Below are 6988 nucleotides of genomic sequence, written 5' to 3'. Positions count from 1 at the left end.
CTCCCCGCGGCTCCAAGGCCTGAGACGGGATTCTCATGGCTCACGCGCGGGTCCCGGCGGAACAGGGGCGTGAGCGATTCCACACGCGTCCTCGGACTAGGATACACATTTTGATGCACGTTCTGTGTCCCCTGCAGAAATCACGGGCCGTCCGCTGACGACGCAAATGCGTTTTCTAGGACCGGGAGTGACGGTGGAAAGACCCGAAGCAGACGTGATTTCAGAGATGAGTCCTGCCGTCCGCTCCTCCGAGAAATGGCAAAGAAATAGCGTCACGTCTAAATGCAAAGACTTTGAAGAGAATTACCGTCATATTGAAAATTCAAATACAGCGTGGCCAGGAACACGGAAAACCTTGTCTCCCGTTAAAGAATTGGTTGCATTTTCAACAGAACCTTGGTTCTAAATGATCCAGAGGGATCCTCATCTTCACACATCACCACCCCAGAATCCGCGTTTGCGGCTGGGGTGTTTCCCGCGTCCCCGACAATTATGGAGATTTTCAGGCGCATTTATTTCTCGCAGCATTTATAGGCAGCACGTATCATGACTCCCATTTCCCAGAGGGGAAAAGCGAGGGAGTAAGTGAGCTGGGGCGGTGGACAGTGCCCCCCACACCTGGGCGGCTTAGCGCAAGGACCATGTCTGCTCCTCGCACACCTGTGAGTCGGCTGGAAGTACCTGTGGTGGAGAAGGAGCTGGGTCTTTGGCCCCGGGGGGTTCCCTCCTGTCCCTGTGCTCAGATGGTTGCCAAGCGCGTGGACGGGCTATTGTAGGACCTCTCGTGGGGTCTGCCCACAGGCTGGCCGGGGCCGCTCTCCGGCCCCAAGGCCAAGTGCGCAGTCAGGAGTCAGCGGGGACTAGAAGGTGCGTCGTGAGCCGGTGCACGGACCAGACGCCGGGTGTGGCGTTCCCAATGTGCCGCATGCAATGGGTCCCGGGACCACGTGCATGTTCAGCAGATCTGCCACCGTTTGGGGGCACGCCCAGTGCAGCACCCAGCCACGCCGCCCCACGCGCGGAAACGCACCCCCGGAGCAGAGCACGGCTGTGCGCGGAGGTCTGCAGGGGGTGGCACTGCGGGTGGTCGGCTGTGAAGCACACGGGCATCGAGAGGGCGTCCGATGGGCGCTGCCTGCACCCCGTGCGCCCGTCGGGACCCTGCAATGAGACCTTCTCCTCGGGCGGACGCCCAGCCATCTGAAGCCAGGCTTTGGGGTGCCAGCCCGTGGGGGCGTGTTTCCATCCGACAGAGGGACGTGAGCACGTGCTGGCTGGGAATGCCGTGCGTGAGGTCACGGAGGACGTGTGCACGGCAGCTTGAGGGGGTCCCCGGGAGGTGTCGGGCGCGGCGTGTGAAGAAAGGAGAGAGGGAGAAATGCCCATGCCCGGGTCCGTTGTCCACTGGAGGAGGTGGCGTGGAAGGAGCCCCTCCCTGGGACAGTGGACGGCACGGATGCTCGGAGCGCTGGCCGGTACCTTGGTGTCCAGGTGTGCCCCGGAGGGCAGGCTCACCGGCGGGGAGATGGGGCCCTGCCGGAGCCCGCGCAGGAGCTGCCCGAGGAAGACCCCAGAAGGGGGGAGGGCTCCATCCGCGACCACCTGCCGGGCGTGGGCGGGAGACACGCGGGCAGAGCGGAGAGGAAGGCGGAGGAGGTGCCCTGCTGGACCGGGGTGCCGCTGGGCAACCCCAACGCGAGGGGTCTCCGAGGAGACCGGCCGTCATGACCAACACATCCTCCCGCCTCCTCTGAGTCCAGGGCGGCCGGCCGAGTCCTGCGCCCCGAGTCTTCCAGGTCCCAACGTCTCCACCCGCGAGGCTGTCACCCTCGCTGACCAAGGGGCTCGGCTGGTGTGATGAATGAAGACTCTTGAGAGGGACCGAGGACCCTGGAGGCTGCCCACTGGAGTCGCAGGTCCTGAGGACAGAGAGGCCGGAACGCAGAGGGGGAGGGGTGTGGAGAGGGGAGCAGAGTGGGGTTCTCAGTGAGGAGAGCGGGGTTCTCCCCCAGATGCTCCGGAGCACGGGGCCCTGCAGACACTGGGTTTCACCCGAGACAACGGGGACGCCCCGACCTCTGCAGTGGCAACTTGAAGTCGTGGTTTTAAGTGGAAGGTCACTGGCCAGGACGTCGTGAGGGGAAGGTGTGGACGTCGGGGCGCTGCTGGGTGTTCGGTCCCTTCTCTCTCTCTAAAATCAACAGAGACAAATATTTGTCTCGGCGAAAATAACTGTGGACAAAAGTTTACTGTTTGTCTCCTTGGCAGGGAAGAAAGACGGAAAGAGAGAGGGGCGGGGGATACTGAGGATATAAAGTAAACCCCACGGGGGACGTAATGTTGAAACGCCACTTTGCAGTCACTAGGATCATGGAGCCTCCGATCGGGAGCCTGTTCCAGGTAGCACAACAGCCAACGGGACGGGGTAGAGTTTGTGTGGCCCCCAGAGCACAGTGGAAGAACGTCAGACAACCACAGACTCGGCCCTGGGGACGTGGAGTCACCGGTCCCTGCAGCCCTGGCATCGTCGGGGACCCGTAGCTGGGCATTGGGTCCGCTCCTAGACAGCGAAGTCCCTTGCTGTGTGAGTGACGGCACAGGCCAGACCATCCCCGGGGACCCGAGCCCAGGCCACCACGACAGATTCCCCGAACTGCTGACTAGTTGGAGCTCACTGGGGTTTGAGGTCCTTTGGTGCGCGGGAAGGAAGCTGGGACTCTGTCAAGGGACACGCCCATCTCCCCATTTCTGTCTGTCAAGTGAAGCTTCTGGCATTTTCCTACAGCTCAGAAGATCAGAAAGAACAGGACAGGCACATGGGCCAGGAGCCGAGTCTGAGCAAGGGCCCCTCTGGGAGGAGCTGACCTGTGTAGCTGCAAGAGAGACGAGGAATGAGAGCTCATGACGGCTCCCCACCCTTGTCCTGCTTTACCAGATGTCCCGATGGGCACCCGAGAATCACACTCAACGCGCCCCAAGTTATAATATTGAGGGGCAGCCCATCTGACTGAGGGAGCCCAAATCCTGGTCCGGGCTGTAGCCGCCACCAGCTCCCCTGTCTCCACGACAGCGTTGGAGTTTTGTGAACAACCTCAGTTATTCTAAATTTCCACCCAAATCCGTAATTGCAAACACCTTTTCTTAGCTCATGCAGTTTTATTCAGAGACAGAACCAAAGAGGACGGCTCCTCTTCTGTTTAATAAAGACTTGGGCACCTTGACTGCGTCACGTGTGGGACGTTTATTACAGCCCCTCGGTGTGATTTTGGGGTTCATGGAAAAAATGTTCTCCCTGGTCCCACGTGCAGAGACACTGGTGTGAATGGAAACCAAGTGATGTTATCAAGGCTTACTCTCTTTTGTCCTTTTATCATTTTGTTAATTGAGGTTGATTGCAGATAACCGAAAATTAGCCATGTGAAAAGGTACAGTTGACTCCGTGGGACACAGGACATTGACAACGTTGTGCGAACATCACGGCCCTCTGGTTCCAGAATGTTCTCACCCGTGAGAAAGGAAACCCTGACCCCGCGGACAGTGACTTCCAATTCCCGCCTCCCTGCAGCCCCTGGAAACCACCAATTGGCTTTCTGTCCCTACGCACCTGCCCCTTCTGGACGGTTCATGGAAATGGAATCACCCGTATGTGACCTTTTGTGTCCTGTGCATTTTTCATGGCGTTTTCGTGAGGGCCACCCACGTGGTATGAGTGAGGATGTCGTCATTCTTTTGTGTGACGAGATAATATTCTGGGACTTTTAGCTTTCTGTCGTCTTTCACACGGTGGATGTTAAAGCCGTCTATTTTCACACACAGTTCTTTTCGAACACTCTGACTCTTGGGTGATTATTGAGCCCAGAACAACTGAAATATATCCATGATTTAAAGATTTAGGATCCCAGATCTGAAAACATTCAGAATTACAAAAACAAACACACAAAAAATGTTTGCTAGAAAATATAGAACTGTATATCATAATGGTAGAACTATACATCATCAGCCATCTCATATTGCAAAGGTGGTTGTTTTTCTTTGAACAGTTTAGGTTTTAAAGATGGAAATCCATGTTTTCAATCCCGTACTAAAGATTGAAATCCATGTTTTCAATCCCGTACTGAGTCATTTGTGAATGATTCATTTCAATGACTAATTCTCATGAAAAAATAACAAGACACCAATTCAATGGCGGTAAACTGGAGAGTTGAATTTGAAGTGGATGCTGCATCGTTGACCATCCTTGTTGACTAAGCTATTAGCTGGGTTTCACCCAATGTCTCGGAGAAATGGTAGCCGCCCCGTTCAGGTCCACGGGGAACCGTCCGAGGCAGGAGAAAACATTCGTGTACTCGGTGTCTGCTGGGGCAGCTCTGTTTTCAAGGCTGTCTATAGAGGGGCTTTCTTAAAACAAGGTAGTCACGCACCTGGCCCCTCCTTCTACGCAGTAGACAACTGGAGAGGGATTTCCCAGCTGGTCCATGTTTATTTCAGCCCAGAGGCCAAATCCAGTCCACCACCAGAAATCAAGTTTTATTCCATATGGCCAATCCCATTCTATTTGTGGGGGGAGGGAATCATCTCTCCTCTAACCGCTGAGGTTCGGTTCCTGGGGCCTGCAATTAAATGAACCAAAGACAGGTGAGCAGAAGAAAGGGCATACGGTTTTTACGGACGACATGCAAGGCCTTCCCAGAAAAGAAACGCAAGTCAGACAAGCTGTTAGACTTGGGGGTTTGTACACCGTTTTAACCAAGGGTGATAAGTTCCGGCGAATGGCTAAGACCTACAGGGAGGACATGATAGACGAGAAGGATTCTTTTGGCAAGTTCTGTTTACGTGAATTCAAGGGGGCTTCGTCACCCCATCTCTAGCGATGACAGCAGCTCCTGTTTCTGGTGCAAAGAAGTCTCTTTTCTTCCAGGAATGTGTGCCCTGCTTCTCAGGAGACAGGGGAGGGCCGTACCTTCTTCCTGCGTCTGTCGTATGTTAGTTGCTCGTGGCTCACAGTAACCCCTCAGCCAGAGTGGCGGGTCTTGGAGACTCATACAGGGTCCCCTTCAGTGCACATATTGTCTGTATTGTTCCCGGGATTCATCCTCAGAGACTCATTAAGATAGAGGCCAGGTCGCCTGCAAAACCGAAAACATCTTCTCTCTGACCCTGCTCAGGAAGTGTTTGCCCATCCCTACTTCTAGATCCGCAGCAGCATCGCAGAAAAACAAACAAGGTGCAAACCTGTAGCTCAGACACCCTATGGATCCGGTAATATTCCCAAACAAGGGAAGCGGAACCCAATAAAAAGGCATATTGACACGTTTCTAAGATTTGAAGTTCAAATCTTTGGGTTTGCTTGTTTGCTTAAAATAAAAATGCCTCGTGGGTCAGCCTTCCCATGAAACAGAGAAACGGACACGGGGTCCGTGTTGTAGCCCGTGAGCCTGGCATGAGCATCTAAGTGGAAAATCAACAGCTCTCCTGAAATACCGATGCAAATAAGAACCCACTGTCCTGGTCCAATGTGCATTAAGCTGAAACACTTCCCAGAATCAATTCAAAGGGCGTTTCATTTTAAATCCACGTGATTGCCATTTTTTTTTTAGAAATAGGTCCAAACGGAAAGGGGGTCCTTTATGAATCCCTCCGAAATTGTTCAGGAGCTTAAAAAGGAAATCTTCAAAAGCATGATGGAAGTGCAGAGATAAACCACTTTCCTCTGGGGTACAATAGGCACTGAGCCAAGAAACGGTCATCATGGAAGGGACTTCTTCACGGAAAGAGTCACTTTATTTTTTTTATGCTTATTTTTAGATGGAACGGGTTGCCGTTTCTTCGCTCGTTAAAAAAGGCTTTTCTGTGCCTGGCCGGTGTGGCTCAGTGGATGGAGCATCGTCCCCTGGACGGAGAGGTCCGGGTTCGATTCCCGCTCAGGGCATACGCCCGGGTTGCAGGCTCGACCCCCAGTAGGGGGCGTGCAGGAGGCGGCTGATCGAAGTGTCCCTCTCACATCGATGTTTCTCTCTCTCCCTGGCTCTCTCTGTAAAAAATCAATATAAACATATTTTTTAAAGAAGGGCTTTTCTGGAGGGTGCGTGAGGGCACGAGACATAATAAGTCCAAGGTGCAGATTTGAGCGCAGCAGAAGGAGCCGCTGGGTGTCTGGCCGAGTCCCTGAAGGATGCGCCCTCCGACTCCTACCCTGTAGCTCCTGGAAGCCCAGTGAAATGCAGGCGGTCAGGACGCAGAAAATGAGGCTCAAGACGCCCGTTGACACTGCAAATCAACATTTTCTGCGTCGATGAGGATCCTCCCCTAAGAAGGATGTTGCTGCACAGTGACAAGGCTCATGAAAGAGAAGAACAGGTGCGTATATGGAAACCACGGCCCCAGGGACTTTGAGCTCGTGTTGGTTTTGTTCGAAAGGTGGCCCGGGTTGATTCCCGGAAAGAAAACGTTCTGATTGTTCCTGGGGTGGAAGAGAAATGTTGATGGCTTCACGGGCAAGGAGGGATGAGAAGCAGTCTTAGGGAACCAGGACTCCTTAGCTCGGCCGCCTGTCATCCGCAGGAAAAGCTTGCCAGCCCAGCTGCCCCGATCCCCATCCCCCATCTCCGTGGGGAGGACCCAGGCATCGTAGTTTAACGGCCCAGCTGATTCCAACGTACGTCGGGTCCTAGTGCTAAGAGTCCATCGCACTGGGGATGGAAGGCCGTGGACAGAACGTGGACAGGACAGACACGTGGAAGGACCTCCCCGTGGGGACTGCGGTTTGGGGGAGCTGGGACGGGCTTGCCTTTGGGGACAGAGCCACAGGGTGGAAGGAGTCACGAGGTGGAGGTCGGAACCCGGGCTGAGGACAGGACAGACGGACGGTCTTGCCCTAAGCCGTCCGTACACCCGCGTGTCCCACGCTCAGCTCCCCAGAACCCTACCGACGGCCACCGTGGCCCAGCTGAGTTCTTCGGAGAGAGAGCGGCGTCACGCCGAGACACGA

Source organism: Molossus molossus, unplaced genomic scaffold (genome assembly GCF_014108415.1).
Source record: "Molossus molossus isolate mMolMol1 unplaced genomic scaffold, mMolMol1.p scaffold_m16_p_2, whole genome shotgun sequence".
Lineage (NCBI taxonomy): Eukaryota > Metazoa > Chordata > Mammalia > Chiroptera > Molossidae > Molossus > Molossus molossus.
The sequence above is the reverse complement of the archived record's forward strand: the minus strand, read 5'-3'. Positions refer to the sequence as shown.